This window comes from Cervus canadensis, chromosome 25 (assembly GCF_019320065.1).
Source record: "Cervus canadensis isolate Bull #8, Minnesota chromosome 25, ASM1932006v1, whole genome shotgun sequence".
NCBI classification, from domain to species: domain Eukaryota; kingdom Metazoa; phylum Chordata; class Mammalia; order Artiodactyla; family Cervidae; genus Cervus; species Cervus canadensis.
The window spans coordinates 21054565-21080445 of record NC_057410.1 but is presented as its reverse complement, the minus strand read 5'-3'; the positions used below and the strand labels follow the sequence as shown (position 1 = coordinate 21080445).

Genomic DNA, 25881 nt, shown 5'->3' with positions numbered 1-25881 from the left:
GTATTGAATATTTACAAAGACTGCCCATACACAAGCAAATTTCAAAAAATTTCAAAGAACATTTTCACACCAAAATCAAGTAACCTAAAAAATATGATGAAAAGATAATTTGAAAATCCCAACATATTAGGCAACTAAAAATACACTTGTAAGTAATCAATATGTCAAAGAAGAAATTATAATACATTGGAAATTAGAAAATATATATTTTTTTAAACATTTATTTTTATTCATTTGGCTGCATAGAGTCTTAGTTGTGGCATGTGGGATCTAGTTCCCTGACCAGGGATCGAACCCAGCCCCCCTGTATCAGGAGCACAGAGTCTTAGCCACTGGACCACCAGGGAATTCCCTAGAAAATATTTTTAAACTTAAAACTTTCAGTAAAAGCAGTGCTTAGAAAACATGCAGCCTTAAAATGCAAAATACTCAGAAAAATCTCTGAAATTCATGATCTAAGTATCTATCTTAAGAAGTTAGAAAATGAATAGCAAAAGTAACTCAAAGAAAGTAAACAGTAGGAAATAAAATAGAAGCAGAAACTAATGAAGCAGAAAGCAAAAAGATTAAGAAAAAATGTAAAAGACTTGACTAATATGATAAGAATAAAAAGCACAGTTTTGCAAATCACACGATATGAAAAAGATAGTAAAAGGGTGTTAAAAATAATTTTATACCAGTATAGTAACAAATGAGGGGAAATACGTATCAACACATTTCTGAAAAACATATTTAGTCCAATACTGACCCAAAAAGAAAATTTGAATATTCTTACAATTGTTTAAAAAATTAATTTAAAACTCAAAATTTTCCTACAAACAAAGCTCAAGGCCCACATAGTATAAGTGGCAAATTCTAAAATACATTTAAAGAAGAAATAGTTCCAGTTTTGTAAAACTCTTCCAGAAAAGTAGAAAAACACTTTTGTGAACTCATTTCAACAAGTTAGTATAACTTCAATCCAAAAGTCTGACAAGGACATTATGAGAAAGGAAGATTAAAAGTCAATCTTATTTATAAACATGAATGGACATAACAAATCAAATTCAACAATAATATCCAAAATATACAATAGATCAATTATATCATAAACCAGTTGGGTCTTCAAAAATTCTAGATTAGATACAATTTATTAATGAATTAGTATAATTTGTCACATTAATGAAGTAAAGGAGAAAAATATCATTGCAATAGATGCAGAAAAATGCAACTTCCATTATAATTAAAAAATTCTTTTAGTAAACTAGGAGTGGTTTATTGATAGAGGGTTTCTAAAAACCCTTACAGATATCATCAAATTTGATGATGGTTAAATGTTGAAAGCTTTCTAATTAAAACGAAAAACAAGAGAAGGGTATCTGCTTACCATTGTGTCTGTCTAATTTTGAACTGGAGAGTATAGTAGGGAAACTCTTACGTGTTTCTCTTGTAACACAAGACCCTACAAAATATGGGTTAAATCGTGAGAAAAAATTTTAATCTAACATAACAGTTCAGTTCAGCTCAATTCAGTCGCTCAGTCATGCCTGACCCTTTGCGACCCCATGGACTGCAGCATGTCAGACCTCCCTGTCCATCACCAACTCCCACAGTTTATTCAAACTCATGTCCATTGAGTCGGTGATGCTATCCAACCATCTCATCCTCTGTCATCCCCTTCTCCTCCCACCTTTAATCTTTCCCAGCATCAGGGTCTTTTCCAATGAGTCAGTTCTTCGCATCAGGTGGCCAAAGTATTGGAGTTTCAGCTTCAGCATCAGTCCTTCCAATGAATATTTAGGACTGATTTCCTTTAGGATGGACTGGTTGGATCTCCTTGCTGTCCAAGGGACTCTCAAGAGTCTTCTCCAACACCACAGTTCAAAAGCATCAATTCTTCGATGCTCAGCCTTCTTTAACATATCAGAAACTCTGCTAAAAAGCTTCTGGATTTTCCCAGATTTGAACTGAAGCAGCCTGACACACTCTGAAAGCCTATGCATTCTTGGCCTAGTATATGATGTTGAAAACAGTGTACTTTAACTTAATTCTCCATGCAGAATCCATAAAATCATCTGAATACATTGACTCAGTGCTACCCTCAAAGTCTTTATAGTACTCTATAACAGTATTCACAGAAATTAATTGACAGTCATTGAAAAGCTTAAATAAGCTTAAGTTCATCTGCTTTTCACAGAAAAGTTTTAATTTCACAGGGAACTTTTTTAGAAATAATTATTTATAACATTTGGGAATTTTAAAATCAATCTATTATGTGTTTGAAAGAATGTGAGAACAGCTCATCAACTTTGAAAAGCAGTAATATGCATACAAATCACATAAAAGGTTTATAATAAGATTAAGTATCACTAAGCAGAAAAAGAAACACAAAATACAAGCACACATTTAAAAATAAAATGGGTACATCTTAAAATAAATCTTTTCGGCAAAGTTAAAGTAGTAGAAGATGCTTATGTAGGAAAAAAAGTTTTAAAATTGTGAAATCATATTTTCACTTTACAGAACACAAAATTATATGAATACTATTAAAATTACATTATAACAGAACAATTGTACCTATTTATCACCTGTTGTAATAAAAGCAAATACAGCTAATTGATTTAAATTACCCTCGAGTAATTTTAATTATATAAACAAAAGTTAGTTTCTATAAACATGTGTATATGCATGTGTATATTTAAAATTGGTAAGCAAAATAACTTCATGAAATTGTTACTCTTGGCCCCAATCATTACTATGAGGTCAGCGTCTTTTAGCTTCCATACTCTATAGTTATATTTTTATATCGAAACAAGACCACATATTGCAATAAATAATAATTTTTTCCCCAATTTTCAGTACAACTTGGGCAGTATTTTATCTTCACATCTTTGTGAGTATTTCTATGGTTTACAAATCAAAAATGGCTATTCACAGCTCTATGATGTCTATCCCCAAAAGACACTGGCCAGTCTTGCTTGAGATGAGGGAGAATGGGGTAGAGACAGGAGGACTACCTCTACCTGGGTACCTGCAGATTATTTACTAGCATCATAGGTACAGTGCTGAAGTCTGGAGGCCTCAGGGTGAATAAAGGGCAGAGTTCAACAAATGGATCAGTACATTTCTATTGAACTTTGACAACAGTTCTAGGTACTATGGAGAATAGAAACCACCCTATATCTTTGGTTCAGAGGCTCACAATCTATTGTGGGAGAAATAATTATATATAAGTGAATAGGTAAGTGGCAGATTACATTAAGCAATTATAGTGATATGTGGAGAAATGAATCCTGACTTGGTAAGAACATGGGGAAATTTCCTAGAAGAAGCAGGAGAGAGTAGTGATAAAGCCATACTGTGCAGTAGAACCAGTTTGAACCAACAAGTATATTGGTGTGTGGAAGGTTTCAAATTGAATGGGTAGAGGATTTGAGAGAAGTATGCTTGAGATCAGACTGGAAAGGTAGGAAACAAACTCCTTACTAAATCCCTTTTATTAATGTGTCATATTTCCCCAACTGAAATAATCACAGGAAGTCTAAGCCCTCAAGGTCTTCCTGCATTGCCCAAACACTTGCTGTCCCAGTACATCCAACAGTCTAACCCAAATCCCACCCATCCTTGATCTTCAAGTCCTTCCAATGATGCCCTTTGGAGCTTCTCATTGCCATCAGCAAAGTCTCCTCTACCCTTGATTTCTTTCTCTGAAGGCTCCAACCACATACTTGCTCTAACACAAATCTTGTACTTCTGTGAGGGCAGAGCATCACCCAAGCCTTCTCAAGTAATGGCTGCTCCCACCTCCATCTAGAAAATCACTGGACCTGAAAGTGAGATAGTTGCCCTTTTCCTCCTTTTTGTTATTTCCCAAGAACCGTTCTTACCGCCTTGCTTAAAAATTCCCCTTCTTTTGACGAATTATATTGGTTTATCACCCTTCACTCCACGACACTGCAGACATCCATGATCTTTCTGGTCACTTTTCCTTATTCACTGAAGATTTTAGCACATCCCTCACTGCTTTTCAAACGACTGCACATGACTCAATGAACTGTCATCATTTTTGGTCATTTCTGTTTCCACACAACTGTTTCACCCCAAATCCTTAAATTTCAGTTCCTCCCTGACCCTTTTCCTGCCTGTGACCTTGTCTTCACTCCTCCTGGTACCTACTTCCATAGAACTTGTCATTATCATGCAACGACAACCACCACCACCATCATCCAACCCATCTTATTAATCAGTTTAGGCTTCCGTAACAGAATGCCATAGACTGGGTGGCTTAGACAAAAACATTTATTTCTCACAGTCTGGAGGCTGTGAAGTTCAAAGTCAAGTCCCAGATCAAGGTAGATCCAGTGTTTGGTGAGGGCACTCTTTCTGGTTTGCAGAAGCTGTCTTCCTCTTGTATCCTCACATGGCTGAGAGAAAAACCATCTCTCTGGAGTCTCTTCTTATAAGGATACTCATCCCTTTCAGGAGGGCTCAATCTTCATGACCTAATTCATTTCCAAAGTCTCTACCTCCTAATACGATTACATTGGGAGTTGGGATTTCAAAGTATGGATTTTGAGGGGACACAACATTCAGTCTGTAGCACTCCTAACAGCAAGTGTCCTACTCTCTAGAGAGTACCATTTAATATCCTTTTAGTTCAGTTCTTCAAACACTAAGATTTTCACAATTCTTTGAGCCCATGGGAACTTTTTTGAGCCCATTGACCGCACCAACTTTTTCAGTTCATCACCTGCCCTATGTACTCGTAACTCTTTTTACCCAGCTTAGGTTCCATTGTTAATTATTATAATAAGTCCCTTCAATCTAAACTCAGCTTCTTGCCCTTCTGTCCCCCTGCTGTATTCACTGGAAAAAACACAAACCATGGTTAAGTCCAATTCTCCATCTTCTCTGCTCCTGGTGCAGCTAAACCCCAAATCATACAGAATACTCTCGTTTTAAATTTACATCCACAAATCTTAGGTGGGATCTCCAACATCTGTCAATTCACTTCCTTATGTTCGGAGAATACTTTATTAAAAAAACACTGTTTCCTTTGTCCTCAAATGTAAAATTGACTCCTGCTCCACTCATTCACTGTTGGTATCTTTATTTATTTCATTGTATGGAAAAGCAATTGGTTAAGAATTTATTTTAAATCTACTAATCAATCACATCTGCACTTACAGCTTTTGCCTTTCCACCTGTTGAAATGGATAAATTGCCTAGACTCCTATGTAAGGCCGAGTAATCCGGTCGTACATGGACCAGTAACCCAGGTATGCAGGTGAGGATCTTCTCACCTACCCTCAGACTTAGCTTTGGTCATTAGCCCTTCTTTTTTCTGAATTATCACTTTTTCCTTAACACTCTTCTTATTCTTATCAGTGCCTTAGCAAATGAAGCAAAACAAAAAAACCTTACACATTCCTACTCAGATACTGCTCCATCACTGTGCTCCCCTTTATAATAAAATTCTTCAAGAGATTTCCTTAAATGCATTGCCACTCCTTCATCTCCTATATTCTTCTTTTAAAACTGAAGTATCGTTGATTTACAATGCTGTGCTAGTTTCAGGTATACGGCAAAGTTATTCAGTCATATGTATTCTTTTTCAGATTCTTTTCCATTATACATTATCACAGGATATTGAATAGAGCTTACTGTGCTATATGCAGTATGTCCTTATTGGTTATCTATTTTACATACAGCAGTGAATATCTGTTAATCCCAAACTCCTAATTTCTCCCTCACCCTTTCCCCTTTGTTAAGCATAAGTTTGTTTTCTATTTGTGAGTCTATTTCTGTTTTGCAAATAAGTTCATTTGTATCATTTTTTAATATTCCACATATAAGTGATATCATATGGTATTTGTCTTTCTCTTTCTTCACTAAATATGATAATCTCTGGGTCCATCCATGCTGCTGCAAATAGCATTACTTCATTCTTTTTTATGGCTGGTTTATATTCTATTATATATATATATATATATATATATATATATACACACACACACACACACATATACCACATCTTTCTTATACATTTATCTATTGGTGGACATTTAGGTTGCTTCTATGTCTTGGCTACTATAAATAGACTTCTATACTCTTTGACCCATTACAATCAGGCTTTAGTCTTCATGTCTAGGCTAAAATAATAATAGTTAAGGTCCCTACAAACTCAGTTTTGTCAAATGTAGTCATTCCTTTTAAAAAGTGTATTTCCAATTTAAAAAGTAAGGAGAACTAAGCAGTTGAGTTTGGTCGAGAAGAGCCTTGCTACTAAGTATGATTCATGAACAGGCAACATCTACATCACTTGGGATCCTACTAGAAGTGCAGACTCTCGCGTCTCATCTAAGACTTTGGGCAACCTCTCTGAGCCTCAGTTTATCTCTAAAATGGATAATAGTCAAGTCTCACTCCCTGTCTTACTCAGTCTTGCTGCAGAAAGCTGACTGGTTGGTTCTTTCTTCTTCAATTGCTTTCTTTACTTGGTTCTAGGATGACACATGGTCCTAGTTTGCCTCGAACCTTAACTGAAACTCTTAGTCAGACTCTTTTGAACTCTTCTACTTCTTGACCTGTAATTGTTGGAGTGCTCATGATATTCTTTTCCACAGTTGTCCTAACCATCATGAACACACAAATTATAAATATTTCTATGATGTGATTCCTAAAGTCTCTGGATCATCACTTGAAGCTTCAGGCAATATTGTCTATTTGTTTCTTCATGTGTGTGAGTGTGAGTGTGTGTGTGTGTTCACCCAGTTGTTTCCAATTCTTTGCATCTCCATGGACTGTAGCGCACCAGGTGCCTCTGTTCGTGGAATTTTCCAGACAAGAATACTGGAGTGGAGTTGCCATTTCTTCCTCCCAACCCAGGGATCAAACCTGCATCTCTTATATCTCCTGCATTGGCAGGCAGATATTTACCACTTCTCAGCTGGGGAGCTGTTCTTCAAGTGTACAAATAGTATAATTTTTTATGTGGGCCACTGCACGAAAATGATTAGAAAGTACTTTCAGGATGATCACACCCAATTGCTTGGTTTTAAATACCATTTATAGGGAACTCCCTGGCAGTCCAGTTGTTAGGAGTGCCCACTTCCACTGCAGGGGGCAAGAGTTTGATTCCTGGTTGGGGAACTAAGATCCCCATGCCATGTGGCATGGCCAAAATAAATAAATAAAAATAAGTAAATACTATTTATATATTGATGATTTTCAAATTTGTATTTCTAACCTCAACTTTCCCCTGAACTCCAAGCTCCTGTATCCAGTTTCCTAAGAAATATCTTCACTCATATGTCTAATAGGCCATCCCTAACTAAAAATACCAAAACTGATCTCATCGCACCTCATGGGATCTCATGGCATTCAGGGAAAATGAAGAAAGGAGGAATTCTTGACTCCCCAATACAGAAGCAAATATGGGAACTAAATTCAAAACAGTCCCCAAATATGACCACTTTGGGGGTTCCCTCATAGCTCTGTGGGTAAAGAATCCACCTGCAATTCAGGAAACCCCAGTTTGATTCCTGGGTCAGGAAGATCCCCTGGAGAAGGGATAGGCTACCCATGCCAGTATTCTTGGGCTTCCCTTGTGACTCAGCTGGTAAAGAATCTGCCTGCAATGTGGGAGACCTGGGTTTGACCTCTGGGTTGGAAGATCCCCTGGAGAAGAGAAAAGCTACCCACTCCAGTTTGCTGGCCTAGAGAATTCCATGGACTGTATAGTCCTTGGGGTTGCAAGGAGTGGGACACGACAGAATGACTTTCATTTTCACTTTCATGACAACTTCTCATTGCCTCTACTACCTCTACCCTATTCCAGACCACCATTACCCTTACTTAAATGCATACGATTCCCTCCCAATTTCCCTACTTAGAGAATTGAGTGACTATTGGACACTGTAATAAACAAATCACCTAATTGCCCTGCTCCTGACTTTTCTTTGGTTGCCTATCACACTTAGAATAAAAAAGTCCTTTGGATGCTTATTGAGTTATACATGATCTGGCTTCAGGCTCTCTCTCCAACGTCAATTCCTCTCTGTCCCCAGCCAACCACGTCCCATCCATACTGGTCTCCTTTGCCTGTGTGCGTGCTCAGCTGCTTCAGTCATGGCCAATTCTTTGTGACCCTACAGTCTGTGGCCTGCCAGGCTCCTTTGTCCATGGGATTCTCCAGGCAAGAACACTGGAGTGGGCAACCATGCCCTTCTCCAGGGGATCTTCCTGGCCTAAGGATTGAATCTGCATCTCCTGCACTGCAGGCGGATTATTTTACCCACAGGACCACCTGGGTAGCCCCACTGTTCTCTTTACTGTTCTTCAAAACCAAGTGTGCACTCATCTCAGGCCCACGTTCCTTAGGGGCTAATCCTTTGTCCTAGATATTTTCAAGATTTGTGTCCATTCAGAAATTTGTTGAGATAGTATTACCTTCTTAGATTGGCCTTTACAAAAGTCCCAACCCAAAAAGCTTGACACGCCTCCCCTCACTTTGCATTATTTTCTTAGTAGCAGTCATTTTTACCTGCCAACACAATGCATATTTACTCTTTGTTTGTTGTCTGTTTTCACTTGAGAAAGTAAGTTCTATGAGACACAGGAAGCACTTGTTTTGTTCACTTCTGAGTTCTCAGTACCTAGAACAATATTGGGCTACAAATGTAGCTCAGTAAATGCACATCTAGTTAATTCTGAGTGAAGAAATGTTGTATGATACATTAGCATGGAGGGGTGGTTGGAGAAAATACAGGTAAGAAGCAAGGAATGTGGCTGGGATGCTTTTTGCAATAATTCAGGTCAGGGATAAGAATTGGTGCTAAAATAGCACATTGGAAATAGTTTTCAAAAGGAAGCAGGAAAAAATATACAAGCTTGAAAACCCAACGAGTCATTTTGATGCCCTCCTGGGAGTAAAAGTTGAATGAGGTTCAATCAGTCATGATGAAGTGACACTCAGGTAGTTAAACATTTTATTCAACATGTATTTATTACCATCTATAATGTGGCACCATGGAGAGAATAATATAAGGTTCCTCTTTGAGAAAGAAAAAATATGAAATCAGAAATCTGAGTCTCCCTTTAAGAAGCAAATCAGCTTTTATTAAAGGGAGGTGATGAAAAGAATTGCGTGAATCAGAGTACTTTGTTTATTCAGATTCTTTCTTGTAAAATGTGTATTTATTAAGGAGGCTAAATTTGGCTAGCTAACTAAACACATTTTAAGATTAAATTTGAATGCTCTGTGCTTTATCATAAGTGACATATTTCTTTGTTAAATTTCCTGCCATTCAATGTAAAGAAAAAGGAACTTTTTAATTAGATGTTATCATCATTATAACAGAGCTTGTCTTTTATAAACTGTTGTCCTTAGCTTTTTAATAGATGCCAAGGTTTGAGAAATATAAATAGTAAAAAAGTAATAACAATGGCTACTGCAGGCAATAGGAGTAGTCTATAAATCATACTTATTAATGGTTACTTCAGAAACAATGGAATTTAACATAAATTACTTTATAAAAATATTTTCCTATCTAGAATTAAGCTCTTCAGTCTCCAGCACTCTAAGAACTTCCATACAATTCCTTGTATCTGAAACAGCAGTTTGATTTACTGATACAGCTTTTTGCAGCAAGTTTATATTAAATAAAATGTTTGTCTGTTTCAAAACATAGGGATCGGGTAGAGAGGGAGGTGGGAGGGGGGGATCGGGATGGGAAACACATGTAAATCCATGGCTGATTCATGTCAATGTATGACAAAAACCACTACAATATTGTAAAGTAATTAGCCTCCAACTAATAAAAATAAATGGAAAAAAAACACAATAGTAAGCTTTGTTGTTTTATTCTTCAACATAAGCACTGAACAGAGTAGGAATGAACAGAACTGACAGACAGGCATCACGCACATGGGGCTGTGTATTCACATGAACAGAGCTGATGAGCAAGCTGTGTTCACCTGGAGCTTAATAAGGTGCAGAGGACCGCCATTAAGTGAAAAACGAATGATCTGATTACACTTAAATACAATCCTTGGGGTACTCTGAAAGTGGATAACATGAGTCTAACCTCAGCTGACTGTAAGATTAGGGAACTCAGGGAAGGTTTCCTAAGGAAGTGACACTTTAGCTCAGGCCAAAAAGGCAAGTGGGCATTGTCCAGGTGAAGCTGAGAATGAGGCTTTCCGGCAGCAGGAAAAGAATGTGCAAAGTCTCAGGGATAGGGAGGAAAAAAACACCCTTAAAGGAACCAAACAAAGAGCAGTAACCCAGGGGAAACTGATTGAGATGCCAGGAGGCAGATCATCCAGGGCTTTGAAGAACATGTACCATTCTGAAAAAAAGAAATGAAAACCATGAAGAGTTTTAAGCAGGTGGGTTATATAACTAGATTTATAGTTTATAAAAAGATTAATCTGGCTCCTGTGGAAAAACAAAGCATTTCCATTTTTGGTAATATGAGGTCTTAAAATCCCTACTGGTATAAAACAATTAAAAATTATGGGGTAAAATATGACCTACTCACTTGAAATATATAGCTTGGGTTTCAGTTTCAGTTGCTCAATTTGCATCTTCCCAAAGTCTCAACTTAAAAAGGCTGTAAAAATTGGAACAAGCAGCCACAAAGTATCTCTAGAGTGATACACATTAAAGTCAGATCATAGTGGGGGCTTCCCTGGAGGTTCAGACGGTAAAGCGTCTGCCTGCAATGCAGGAGACCCAGGTTCCATCCCTGGGTCGGGAAGATCCCCTGGAGTAGAAAATGGCAACCCACTCCAGTACTCTTGCCTGGAAAATTCCATGGATGGAGGATCCTAGTAGGCTACCGTCCATGGAATCATAAAGAGTCGGACACGACTGAGCAACTTCACTGGTTCATAGTGGGTTTCTCTAAGTTACGACTCCATTAAAAATGATCTCATGATCAAATGCTGTAATACATAAGGAAGCAATCTAGCAAAAGCAAATTTCATGTGACACATTAAAAACAGATATGGAAATTTAGGATCTTCAGATAACAGAATTATTAATAGAACCCATAAAATAAGTATTCTTAAATTGTTTAAAGACATGTAAAAGAATGAAAATATAAGAAAAGATCACTATAGTATTAAAAATGACCATGAAGAGTGAAAAATAGAATTTTAAAAATTAAAGTTGAAAATATAATCATTTAAGTAAAAATCCCACTAAATCAAATAGCAAATATTTAATTTGTTGAAATAGTGTCTAGAATATAGATATAAGGAAATTACCTAGAAGACTGAAGAAATGAAAAGATGAAAATGTAGATAACAGAAATGGAAAATCAAGCAAAAAATGTTTGGAATCAGTCTAATAGGATTTTAGAAAAGACACATTAAAGAACAGTTTGAAGAGAAGTTATATTTAATGAGATAATAGCTGAGAATATTTTAGAATCGATCAAATATATGAATCATCATATTCAGGAAGTACTTCAAGTTCTGAAAAGGATTTTCCAAAGCAGGTAAGGAGTAATCACTAAATATATTATAATGAAACCTTAAAAGCAAGTAAGAAAGAAAAGATAGATTATAAGCATACATTAAGAGATATTGCAGATTCAATTCCAGACCACTGCAATAAGCAAATATTTTAATCGAGTGAGTTGCACGAACTTTCAGGTTTCTAAGTGCCTATAAACATTATGTTTACACTACACAGTATAGTATATGAAGTGTGCAACTATAAATTAAGGTTTGTGGCAAGCTTGCATCAGGCAAATCTATTGGTGCCATTTTTAAAAAAGCATTTGCTCCCTTTGTGTTTGTCACATTTTGGCAAACTGCAATTTTTTAGACATAATGCTATTGTACACTTAATAGACTACAGTGTAGTGTAAATGTAACTTTTATATTCACTGGGAAGCCAAAAAATTTGTGTAACTTATTTTATTGCCTATTCACTGTATTGTCACCACAATGAAACTGAATCCACAATATTTCCGAGGTATGCCTGTAATCCTTTTAGTCTGGTAAAACAATCTATTTCTTAACTAAAAAGGCAGTCTGGCTATTTAAGAAAGACATAGGAAATTGTTTTCTTAATTAGGAATTATTAAGGCATTATTTCTTTAATTAGGCCTAGTTTTGAGAAATCTTCTAGTAAATATACTTTTACTTATATTTATTTGTCTCTGTTGGCCTTCCCTGGTGGCTCAGCTGATAAAGAATCCACCTGCAATGCAGGAGACCTGGGTTTGACCCCTGCGTTGGGAAGACCCCCGGAGGAGGGCATGGCAACCCACTCCAGTATTCTTGCCTGGAGAATCCCCATGGACAGAGGAGCCTGGTGAGCTACAGTCCATGGGGTCACAAAGAGTCAGACACAACTGAGCGACTAAGGACATTTGTCTCTTAGTTGTTTGATCAAACAACTTTGTTTGATCTTTGTCCAGAGTCTTAAATGTTTCTGTACTTCTAGATTGTCCAACTTGTTCATGTATAACGGTTATAGTATTCTGATTTTTTTTTCTGTGATATTGGTTGATATTCTCTCTCATTTCTTACTTTGTTTATTTGGACCCTCTCTTTTTTCCCTTAATGAGGCTGACTATAGGCATATTAACTTTATTTTTTTTTTTAGTTATTGGTTTCATTGATTTTTCTATCATTTTTTTGGTCTCTTTTATTTACTTTTTTTCCTGGTCTTTACTATTTCCTTCCTTCTGCTGACTTTAGGCATTGTTTCTTCTTTTTCTAATTTTTTTTTAAATTGCAGGTTATATTGTTTATTTGCAATTTTCTTGTGTCTTAAGGCAGGACTGTACTGCTATAAAATTTTAACTTAGAACTGCTGCATCCTTTATAGAGCTAACACCCCCAAAATATGTCCTTTTCATTATAGGGGACTGAAATGCAAAAGTAGGAAGTCAAGAAACACCTTGAGTAACAGGCAGATTTGGCCTTGGAGTACGGAATGAAGTAGGGCAAAGGCTAATAGAGTTTTGCAAAGAGAACGCACTGGTCATAGCAAACACTCTCTTCCAACAACACAAGAGAAGGCTCTACACATGGACATCACCAGATGGCCAACACCAAAATCAGATTGATTATATTCTTTGCAGCAAAAAATGGAGAAGCTCTATACAGTCAGCAAAAACAAGACTGGGAGCTGACTGTGGCTCAGATCATGAACTCCTTATTGCCAAATTCAGACTTAAATTGAAGAAAAGTGGGGAAAACCACTAGACCATTCAGGGATGACCTAAATCAAATCCCTTATGATTATACAGTGGAAGTGAGAAATAGATATAAGGGACTAGATCTGATAGAGTGCCCGATGACCTAGGGACAGAGGTTCGTGACACTGTACAGGAGACAGGGATCAAGACCCTCCCCAAGAAAAAGAAATGCAAAACAGCAACGTGGCTGTCTGAGGAGGCCTTACAAATAACTGTGAAAAGAAAAGAAGTGAAAAGCAAAAGAGAAAAGGAAAGATACACTCATTTTAATGCAGAGCTCCAAAGAATAGCAAGGAGAGATAAGAAAAGCCTTCCTCAGCAATCAATGCAAAGAAATAGAGGAAAACAATAGAATGGGAAAGACTAGAGATCACTTCAAGAAAAATAGAGATACCAAGGGAACATTTCATGCAAAGATGGGCTCAATAAAGGACAGAAATGGTATGGACCTAACAGAAGCAGAAGATATTAAGAAGAGGAGGCAAGAATACACAGAAGAACTGTATAAAAAAGATCTTCATGACCCAGATAATCACAATGGTGTGATCACTCACCTAGAGCAGACATCCTGGAATGTGAAGTCAAGTGGATCTTAAGAAGCATCACTACGAACAAAGCTAGTGGAGGTGAATGAATTCCAGTTGAGCTATTTCAAATCCTAAAAGATGATGCTGTGAAAGTGCTGCACTCAATATGTCAGCAAATTTGGAAAACTCAGCAGTGGTCACAGGACTGGAAAAGGTCAGTTTTTATTCCAATTTCAAAGAAAGGCAATGCCAAAGAATGCTCTAACTACCACACAATTGCACTCATCTCACACACTAGTAAAGTAATGCTCAAAATTCTCCAAGCCAGGCTTCAGCAATACATGAACCGTGAACTTCCAGATGTTCAAGCTGGTTTTAGAAAAGGCAGAGGAACCAGAGATCATATTGCCAACATCCGCTGGATCATTGAAAAAGCAAGAGTTCCAGAAAAAATATACTTCTGCTTTATTGACTATGCCAAAGCCTTTGACTGTGTGGATCACCACAAACTGTGGAAAATTCTGAAAGAGATGGGAATACCAGACTACCTGAACTGCCTCTTGAGAAATCTGTATGCAGGTCAGGAAGAAATAGTTAGACCTAGACATGCAACAACAGACTGGTTCCAAATAGGAAAAGGAGTACGTCAAGGCTGTATATTTTTTTATCCTCTCGTTTTCAGTCTAAATTTGTCTTTAGCTCTAAAGAGTCTCTTGTAAGCAAAACACCCACAGGTCCTGTTTCTTCATCCAACCAATGACTATGTATCTTTTGATTGGGATACTTATTCCATTGATATTTAAAGTGATTGTTGATAGGTATGTACTTATTGTCATTTTATTACTTGTTTTTTGGTTGTTTTTAGTTTTTCTCTGTTTTTTTATTCTTTCAGCTTTTTCCCTTGTAGTTTGATGATTTTCTTTAGTGGTATGCTTGTGTTCCTTTCTCTCTAATTTTTTGTGTGTATTATAGGTTTTTGACTTGTGATTACTATGGGATTCATATATGTTTACCTATAACAATACTTACTTGTTCTAAACTGATTTTAACTTCAAACACATTTTAAAAGATCTACCTTGTTTTACTGCCCTCTCCTGCATTTTGTGTTTTCGATGTCATATTATACATCTTCATATTTATCCCTTACTATTTATTACAGCTATGGTTGATTTTACAATTTTTATATCTTTGTCCTAGCTTTTCAAAGTGGTTGATTCACAGCCTTTACTATATATTTATCTTTACTAGTGGGATATATCTTCACTATATCTTTCCTTACTTATAAATTTTTCTTATTGTAACCTTTTCTTTTCTACTTGGAGAAGACTCTATAGCACTTCTTTATGGGTTGGTTTAGTACTGAGGAACTGTTTTACTTTTTGCTTATCTGAGAAGTTCTTTATCTCTCCTTCAATTATGAATGATAATCTTGCTGTATAGAATATCCTAGGTTATCAGATTTTGTATGAAGTCTCTCACTTTTGTCTTGCAAAGTTCTTACAGAAAAATCAGCTGATAGTCTTATGAGAGTTCCCTTCTATGTGACTCTGTTTTTCTCTTGTTGCCTTTAGAATTTTCCCTTTAACTTTTGGTATTTTAATTATGTCTTGGTGTGGGTCTCCTTGGGTTCATCTTATTTGGGATTCTCTGTTTCCTGTACCTAGACATTTGTTTCCTTCTTCAGGATCAGGATGCTTTCAGTCATAATTTCATTGAATGCATTTTTGACCCTTTTCTCTCTTGCTCTTCTGGGAATCCTATAATGCATAAGTTGGTATGCTTGTTGCTGTCCAAGAGATCCCTTAAACTTTTCTCATTTTGTAAAAGTTGTTTTTCCTTTTGCTATTCTGATTGGGTGATTTCCATAATTCTATCTTTTAGATAATTTATGCATTCTTTGTGTCAACTAATCTGATGTTAATTCTTTTAGTTTATTTCTCATTACAGCTATTTTACTCTTCAGTTCTGGCTGGTTCTTTTTTATATTGTCTAGTTATTTATTAAAATTCTCACTGTGTTCATATATTATTTTTCCAAGTTCAGTTCGTATTCTTATTACTGCTTTGAACTCTTTATCTGATAAACTTTTTATCCTTCTTTCATTGGGTTTTTTTTTTTTTTTTCAGGTTTTCTTGTTCTTTTATTTAAGAATAGGCTTCTGTCTTGACATTTTGTTTAACTTTCTCTGTCTACCTATCCTAGTCTCAGAGAGGTGCCCCTGTATGGGAACTTTCTATGCACTCTGTACATGCCCACTGGCTTTGGAGGAAAGCAGATTCTGAAGTGAGCACAGGTCACATCTTCCCCCAGGGTGTGCTGTCAGCTACCACCTTGGTGGGAGGCAGCAACAAAGATGGAGGGGCTAGAGCCTAGCCAGGTGTGATCCAGGGCTTCTCTGATGCCCAATGGTAGTCCCTATCTTATCAAGTATAAGGGCAGGGCTCAAGGTGCTGGAGCAAAATCCCTAAAGGAACTGGATTTCTCTTATGTTGGTGATGGCAGTCTCTACCTTGACTGGTTAAGTGGCAGTGGCCTGAGGGCATGGGACTTCACTTCTGTGTTGGTTTCACTTTTTCCCTGTTGTGTGTGCTTTGGTTAGAGGTTGGGCCAGGACCACAGGGGTTGATGTCACACTACTGAGCTGGTTTCACTCCTGCCGACAATGTCAGTCTCTGTCCTGGAGCTAGGTTCACGCCTCCTAAATACAAGTAGGGATGAGTGTGCTGGCAATGGTTACCTTCTCTCTGATCAGAGATAGGGTCGTGTCCAAGCTGTCTCTGTTCCCTTTAAGTTTACACACTGTCATTGGCAATGGCAGCCTCTGCCCTAATGGACAGCAGCACTGGAAGCAAGATGGGCAGGATCATGTGCTTGGCACAGGCTTGGAGGCATGCTGGGGCAGTCCTGACAAGCCAGCCAAAGCACCAGCAGTTTTCAACTTGCTGCTTCTGCATTGTCACTGGGAGTAAGGAAGCATGCGTGTGCTCTTCAAGGGCAGAGTCTCCGTTTCTTATTACCTTCTGGTAAGCCCCACTAGTTTTCAGTCCAGCTAAGGAGATTTGCCTTCCTGGTGTTGGACCCCAGTGCTGGGGTGTCATATGTGGCTTGAACCCCTTGCTCCCTGGAGAAGATCCCTTAGCATGTGGTATCCCTCTCCTTTCCTGGTCCCCCATCAGGAGTGCAGATTCCAAGCAGATTGCTTCTCCTCCCTTCCTACCAGATTCCATGTGAATCTTTCTGTAGGGCCTTGGTTAAAGAAGACCATTTCTGCCAGTCTCTAGGTTGTTCCAACAAGAGCTGCTCTGCATGTTGATGTATTTTTGATGAATTCATGGAGGGAAAGGAGGTCAGTGTCCTCCTAACTCTGTCGTCTGGCTCTCTACCTGCCCTGACATTAAGCCTAGATTAATAGGATTCTCCCTGGTGGCTCAGTGGTAAAGAATCTGCCTGCAATGCAGGAGACTTGGGTTTGGTCCCTGGGTTGGAAAGATCCCATGGAGGAAACGGCAACCCATTCCAGTACTCTTGCCTGGGAAATCCCATGGACAGAGGAGCCTGGTGGGCTACAGTTCATGGAGTCACAAAGAATTGGACACGACTGAAGTGACTAAACACAATAAAAACAATAAGACAGGGTCAAAATGCCAATTTAATATTTCGTGAAAATTAGTAAAAGTTACTAACCAACTTAGCAAGACTAATCAAGAGAAAATAAAAAGAAAAAATAAATAATGTTATGAATAAAAAGAAATATAATTAGAAATTTCACAGAACATAAACAGAAAAAAGTATATTATATTTTTTGTCTATAAAATTGCAGTTAATACAATTCTAGGAAATACAACTTATTAAAGGTGACTCAAGAAAAATATAGAAAACCAGTGTAATTCAGTAGTTAAAATCTCCCTCCTCCAAACACACACAAAAACACCTGATCTATTAAGTTGTACAGAAAAGTCTTCACCAAGCTTTCTTGAAACATAATTTCAATTCATATAATTCCAGAAAATAGAAAAAAGAAGAGAATCTACAAAGGGCAACATAGGAATGCAAAACCATTGGCCAACCTGACTTATGAATATAGGTGCAAAAATTCTAAACAAAATATATGTAAACTGAATCTAGCCATGGATACAGCACAGTTGAGTTTATCTTGGGAATTAATTGTAGTTTTGGTCTCATGGATCTCTTTACCAGTTTATCACAGGTAAAGACTATGGAACTTTTCTCAGAAATTTGTTTCATAAAATAGAGTATGTAGGGTAAAAAAGGAAAATAAGTATGCTGAAAAACAGTTATCAAAATATAGAAAAGGAAATCTATGATATAGGAAAGCTATAATTTTCCTATTATATATTAAATAATGACAGGGCCTAGTGGTGAGTCTAATAACTATCAAAATTTTGAGGTAGCAATAAGTGTAAGTCATATTTCAAGATATCTACAACAACTGCATTTTGATATAAAAGTATTTGTGACTTTTATTGGCATAGATACTGATTGTTCCATTGTGGTTCATTGCTTACATTCATAATTGAAGGAAATGCTAAATTTCAGTTAAAGAATAATGAGAAGAAAAATACAAATTTTTTCCCACCTAAGTTGTTCTGAGTTCTGCAATGAGCCTGAAAGCCCCAGGTTAAAAATACTAGTTCAGATAGGAATCTTGGCTAGAGACATTTGATGAGTCTCATCATGGAGCTAGGGGTTGCACAGAGATACATATTTAGAGCAATCAATGAATGTGTAAAGTATTAGAAAAGACACTCCTATGGAACACTAAAATTTAAGAGACCCTAATCCTGTCAGAGTTGGACTGAGAGTTGGACTATAAAGAAAGCTGAGTGCCAAAGAATTGATGCTTTTGAACTGTGGTGCTGAGAAGACTCTTGAGAGTCCCTTGGACTTCAAGGAGATCCAACCAGTCCATCCTAAAGGAAACCAGTCCTGAATATTCCAATGAATATTCATTGGAAGAACTGATGCTAAAGTTGAAACTCCAATACTTTGGCCACCTGATGCGAAGAGCTGACTCATTTGAAAAGACCCTGATGCTGGGAAAGATTGAAGGCAGGAGGAGAAGGGGACCACGGAGGATGGGATGGTTGGATGGTATCACCGACTCAATGGACATGAGTTTGAGTAGACTCCAGGAGATGGCGATGGACAAGGAGGCCTGGCATGCTGCAGTCCACAGGGTCGCAAAGGGTCAGACACAACTGAGCAACTGAACTGAATTGAATTGAATCCTATCAGAGGAAGGGACACTGATAAATATAAGGAGATGTTCAAAAAGTAAGAGGAAAATTAGAAGAGACTGGAACCAAAATGTTAAAGAAGGAACTGTTTCTAGGAGGAGGAAATTGTTACAAGCATCATCAGCTTAAAAGAAATCAAGAGGATTTCAAGAAGGACCAACTTTGACCATTGGGTTTAGGGAAAAAAAAAAAAAAAAATCACTGATGACTCAGGCATGACCAGGTCTCTGTAGGATAAGAGAGGAAATCATGTTACAGTAGTTTGAGAAGTGAATGGTGCGGGGGTGGGGAGAGTTAGAAAGTAGACAAGCCTTTCTAGAAGGTAAACATGAAGGCAAAAAGAGAGAGAAATGCTAGAGAAGAATCTCTAAAGTTAATGATGAGCTTTGTTTTGTCAGTTGGAAGAAACCTCAGCATGTTTAAGTACAAATAGAGAAGACTCCTAAGAAAGGAACATGTTAGCTGGACATCCAAGATGTTTCATTCACATGTCTACTGTCTTTATGTGTCTTAGTGTCTGTCTGTATCTCTCTGATACTGCCCTCTGTCAGCCCTCCTCTCTCTAAATGGCACTGCATTTTCCAGACCCTCTTCATATGGCTTGGGCTTGTCTTGGCATGAAGGTCTTCGGAAGGCACACTTCTATGATGACTTGTTTCCAAGAAGCAGGAAGCAGAAGTTTCCAGCCAACTAAGGGCTACACTCAGCCCCACTGTCCATTAGCAACATCTGGGGTGATTGTTAAAGATGCTGACGCTAATTCTGAATTAGACAGTGTTGAGTGGCGCCTGACAACTGATCTTCAGCAAGCTCTACACAGGCTTAGCACACCCAGGTTTTGAAATTACAGGGTGAGGAAGCTAGAGGAGAAACACTGATTGCTACAGTTGGTTCTCAACAGGAACCCGCCCCCCCCACCTTTCCTTGTCAAACCTCCCCTTCCTTTTAAAGATCACAAATTTCCATTTTGATTTCATGATTGTGTGAAACACTCCTTTGTTTTAGGGTCATATTTCTTAAAGGAGAAAAGCTCCTTTCTTTCTGACTGATTCAAAATTACCAAATCAAACTAAATCAAAGTTGAACACGGATTTCACCTGTCAAATATCCTCTTACTAAGGAGACTATTTACATGAAGAATTTTTAAATGGTCAACTTTTCCTTTGAATCTCATGTTTCTATAAATAAGCATCCCATCTCTATTTTTTACCACTCTCCCACCTTAGACTGGCCTGATAGTCTACGGACTCGCCTTTGATTCTCTTTTCTTCTTACAAAATACAAGGGTGGCCTCTTTTCTTCCTCCTCATAGTACATGTCAGCAAAACCTCAAACTATCCATTTTCTCCTACCCTAACTTGAGCAGCTGAAAAGGTACTATAGAAAATCAAATCATCAGGCTGACCGACTGACATTAAAAACATGAACACAAAGCTTAATCATGCCAGGCAATCTTAAGATTGCCTGTAAGTTTAGTTTCATACTTATCAAAAAATAGTGTTCTATTTCATGTCTATACCTCCCAATCAGTTTGCAACATCTCACACTTTTCTGAATATATGAAAGCCATCCAGGAACTTCCTTATTTTTCCACCATCAAATCAACAAACTGTCTGCAATGATATCTGCAATGATATCTCTTCCCAGGTTTTTCTATGTATTTGCAACAGAAGTTGCTTCCTCCTTCCCACCAGAGAATCAAACTTGCATGAGTCATCTGGATTTCAACACCTCTGTTCTTAAGGACAGTTCTTTGGTTTTTCTTCTCCCTCGCATCAAGAATTTCTTTTTCTACTGGATTATTCCTATAAGCATACAAGCATGCTGTAGAATGGCCTGCCTTTTTTTTTCCCCTTGACTCCTCCTTACTTCATATACCTCTCAAGAAACAGCTTCATTTTAGACTCTTCCTAGCAAAAATTCCTTTTTTTCTTACTTTTTTGGAGTATAGTTGCTTTACAATGCTGTGTTAGGTTCTACCTTACAGCAAAGTGAATCAGCTCTAATATACAGGTATCTCCTCTTTTTTGGATTTCTTTCCCATTTAGGTCACTACAGAGGGCTAAGTATAGTTCTCTGGCCATACATAAGTCTCATTAGTTACCTATTTTATACATAGTATCGATAGTGTATATATGTCAATCCCAATCTCCCAATTCAACCCACCCCTCCCTTCCCCCACGGCATCCATGCATTTTTTTCTCTATGTCTGTGCCTCTATTACTGCTTTCTAGCAAAAACTCTTTAAAACGGCCTTCATAAAATATCACTTAACTCTCCTTGCAAATCATTCCTTGTATCAATCCCTTATACTTAATAAATACTTTCCCATCCTTATCTTTCTAACCCTTTAAGCACATTGACTATGTGTTGACCATTGACTATGTGTTGACCACGTCTGCATTCTGAAATCACTCCCCTTTCTCAGCCTCTGTTACATGTAATATCATATTCTCCTAGCAGGGGGCAGCTTCTAAAATAACTCCCAAAGATCTCCACTTCTGGTAGTCATGCCCTTGTGTGATCCTTTGACCCTGAGCATGAGCTAGACCTAGCAACTTGCTTCTAAATGAATGTGTGTGTGCTAAGTCACTTCAGTTGTGTTTGACTGTTTGCAATGCTATGCACTGTAGCCCACCAGGTTCCTCTGTCCATGGGATGCTCCAGGCAAGAATACTGGAGTGGGTTGCCATTTCCCTCTCAGGGGGATCTTCCCAATCCAGGGATGGAAATTGCATCTCTTGTCTCCTGCATTAACAGGCAGGTTCTTTACCACTAGTGCCACCTGGGAAAGGAATAGAACACAGCAAAAGTGATACTTTTGAGATCAGATTACAAAAGGCTCTGGCTTCCAACTTGCTCACTCTCCCCTGGCTTGCTCTTTTTTATTTTGATGGAAGCTTGCTGCCATGTTGTGAACTTCCCTATGGAAAGGCCCATATGGTTAAAAAAAAAAACAAAAAAAACCACTAAACTAAAAGAGATCTCTGGATAGCAGGCAGTGAAGAACAGAATCCTGCCAACCAGCACTGGGTGAGCCTGGAGGCAGACCCTCTCAGTGAAGGCTTGCAGTGACAACTTCAGCCAATACCTCAGTGGCAGCCTGTGAGAAACCCCGGGCCAAAGACTCAGTTAAGCTGAGCCTAGATTCCTGAAGCACAGACACCATCAGAAAATAAATCTATGTCCTTTTAAGCTGCTAAATGTTAAGGTAACATGTTTCACAGTCACAGATAACTAAGAAGGGAGTTTCCCTCAGGGGTCAGCGAACTACAGCAACGGGCCAGATCTAGCCCACCACTTGCTTTTGTCCTATCTGTGAGCTAAGGGGCTTCCCAGGTGGTGTTGGTGGTAAAGGACCTGCCTGCCAACGCAGGAGACCTAAGAGGCGTTGGTTCGATCCCTGGGTCAGGAAGATCCTCTGGAGGAGGGCATGATAACCCACTCCAGTATTCTTCCCTGGAGAATCCCCATGGACAGAGAAGCCTGGCAGGCTACAATCCATATGGTGGCAAAGAGTTGGACACAACTGAAGTGACTTAACATGCACACGCATGTGAGCTAAGGATAGTTTTCATATTCTTATACGGTTGAATTTGAATGAAAAGGATAATAATATTTCATAAATTGTAAAAGTTACATGAAATTCAAATATGTCCATAAATAAAGTTTTATTGGAACATAGCTACATTGTCTGTATTGTCTTTGGTTTGCTTTTGTATTGCAACTGCAGAGTTAAGTAGTTGTGGCAGAGACCTCGTGACTTGAAGAGCCTAAACTATTTACTACCTGACCCTTAACAGAAGATGTTTTCCACTCTTTTTCTATCTTCTTTGTGGCTCCACCTCTTCTGGTCTATCTCTAAATGGTGTACTCTGTCTCCATGTCTCTTTCCATTTACACACACACACACATACAGAAATATTATGCACATTCTAACATATGATAACATTGTATATTAAACATATTAGATGTTATATATGTTATTTTCTTCCTATTTGATGCTTGTGCTCCTGTATCTAATAAGCTTCTCAAACTTAACATGTCAAACATAGGAGTCCTCTTCTGCCAGCTACCTCTAAAAGTTGATTTTCTTCTATTCTTTCCCATCTCAGTTGATGACACTATCATCTACTAATCTGATCTAGCCAGACATTGAATGACCCTTGATTTTTCTCTGTTGTACATACAATCCAGCAATAAGATCTATATATTTTATTTCCCAAATATATTTTTGAATATATTCAGTACATATCAGTTAGTTCCCTAAACACAGTATCCATTTCATTTTTTTCTTATCATTTATCAACAGTATATAATTATTTCACTTAATTAATAATGTATTCTATCTCTTTAACTAGAATTTAAACTCCCTGAGAAGAGACCTTCTCTGTCTTATTCACTATCATATCTCTAGGGTGTTGTCCACTTTAAGTACCAGGGCAGTTGATAAATATTTTTGAATATATAAACTGAGAGATACTTGCTATGTGGCTATAGTTCAAAAGGGCATTAATTTACCTTTAAAATTTACCTTTAAGTTGTACTTATCTTTTGGTTAACTATAACTACGTTTAACAGAAGCAAGCAAATAGGTTCAACTCTTAACAAATGGGTGATGCTCTGAGGAAACTAAAATTGAAAAAGACACATGTACCACAGTGTTCTTTGAAACACTATTTATAATAGCTAGGACATGCAGTTCGATTCCTGGGTCAGGAAGATCCCCTGGAGAAGGGATAGGCTACCCACTTCAGTTTTCTTGGGCTTCCCTTGTGGCTCAGCTGGTAAAGAATCCACCTACAATGCGAAAGACCTGGGTTTGATCCCTGGGTTGGGAAGATCTCCTGGAGAAGGGAAGGCTACCCACTCCAGTAGGGCTTCCCTCATAGCTCAGTTGGTAAAGAATCCGCCTGCAATGCAGGAGACCCCAGTTCGATTCCTGGGTCAGGAAGGTCCCCTGGAGAACGGATAGGCTACCCACTCCAGTATTCCTGGGTTTCCCTTGTGGCTCAGCTGGTAAAGAATATGCCTGTAATGTGGGAGACCTGGGTTCGATCCCTGGGTTGGGAAGATTCCCTGGAAAAGGGAAAGGCTACGCACTCCAGTATATTTGCCTGGAGAATTCCATGGACAGTCCATGGGGTCGCAAAGAGTCGGATACGACTGAGCGACTTTCACTTTCACTCTCAGGACATGGAAGCAACCTAGATGTCCATCAACAGATGAATGGATAGAGAAGCTGTGGTACATATATACAATGAAACAATAAAGTAAAGTCATTCAGTCGTGTCTGACTCTTTGCGACCCCATGGACTGTAGCCTACCAGGCTCCTCTGTCCATGGGATTTTCTGGGCAAAAATATATAGTGGGTTACCATTTCCTTCTCCAGGGGATCTTCCCGACCCAGGGATCGAACCCGGGTCTCCCGCATTGTAGGCAGACGCTTTACCATCTGAGCCACAATAGGACACTACTCAGCCATAAAAAGGCACACACTTGTGTCAGTTCTAATGAGGTGGATGAACCTGGAGCCTATTATACACAGTGAAGTAAGTCAGAAAGAGAAAACCAAATATATATTAATGCATATATATGGAATCTAGAAAGATAGTACTGACGAACCTATTTGCAGGGCAGCCTTGGAGACACAGGCAAAGAGAACAGACCACAGACACGGGCATTGGAGAGGAAGGTGAGGGTGAGATGAATGGAGAGAGTAATGTGGAAGCTTATACACTACCATATGTAAAATAGATGGCCAATGGAAATTTTCTGTATGACTCAGGAAACTCAAACCAGGGCTCGGTAACAAGCAGGAGGGGTGAGAAAGGCTGGGAGGTGGGAGGTGGGAAGGAGGTTCAAGAGGGAGGGGACATACGTACACCTATGGCTGATTCACGTTGATGTATGGCAGAAATGAAACCAATATTGTAAAGCAATTGTCCTTCAATTAAAAAAAAAAACAGTGATGAAGGGAGAAGTTTGTTTCTCTATTTTTAACTAGAGTAGTTCACTAAACAACATATTTTGAGAGAATGGTTATGTCATTGTAATGACTAAAGAAGTAAAGACTGATTTATACAGAAACATTTGTGCTACAGCTTAAGATGTCTAAAAATCTGATGTCAGTGATCTGTGCCATACAAAAGTATCACTAAAAATTATTCAGTGCTATCTCAGATAAACAATTATATTAGGCAAAGCAAGAAAAATCCAGATAATTAATAGAAATAAATGAAAAAAGCTGCATAGGTATCTAACTAATAATCGCATTACTATGAGGTTTTGTTACTACTCACACAAACCAAAGATAATTCCTTCTATGATCAGCTGAGTTTATCATATTTTCTTTTGATTTTATAACCCAGTAGTTCAGTTCAGTTCAGTTCAGTTGCTCAGTCATGTCCGACTCTTTGCGACCCCATGAACCGCAGCATACCAGGCATCCCTGTCCATCACCAACTCCCAGAGTCCACCAAAACCCATGTCCATCGAGTCAGTGATGCCATCTAACCATCTCATCCTCTGTCATCCCCTTCTCCTCCTGCCCTCAATTGTTCCCAGCATCAGGGTCTTTTCCAATGAGTCAGCTCTTTGCATCAGGTGACCAAAGTATTGGAGTTTCAGCTTCAGCATCAGTCCTTCCAATGAACACCCAGGACTGATCTCCTTTAGGATGGACTGGTTGGATCTCCTTGCAGTCCGAGACTCTCAAGAGTCTTCTCCAACACCACAGTTCAAAAAACATCAATTCTTCGGTGCTCAGCTTTCTTTATAGTCCAACTCTCACATCCATACGTGACCACTGGAAAAATCACAGCCTTGACTAGACAGACCTGTGTTGGCAAAGTAATGTCTCTGTTTTTTAATATGCTGTCTAGGTTGGTCAT

The 25881-nt window shown here is 38.3% G+C and overlaps 1 long non-coding RNA gene across 4 annotated transcripts in view; it reads right to left on the bottom strand.

The window, feature by feature from the left end:
* The window catches only part of LOC122427743, a 64319-nt gene that overhangs the window by 24040 nt on the left and 14398 nt on the right, over nucleotides 1–25881 (bottom strand). For all 4 annotated transcript variants that reach the window (XR_006265533.1, XR_006265531.1, XR_006265530.1 and 1 more), the window contains exon 2: nucleotides 1367–1441. This is a non-coding gene — a long non-coding RNA (uncharacterized LOC122427743). The remainder of the gene's footprint in view (nucleotides 1–1366; nucleotides 1442–25881) is intronic.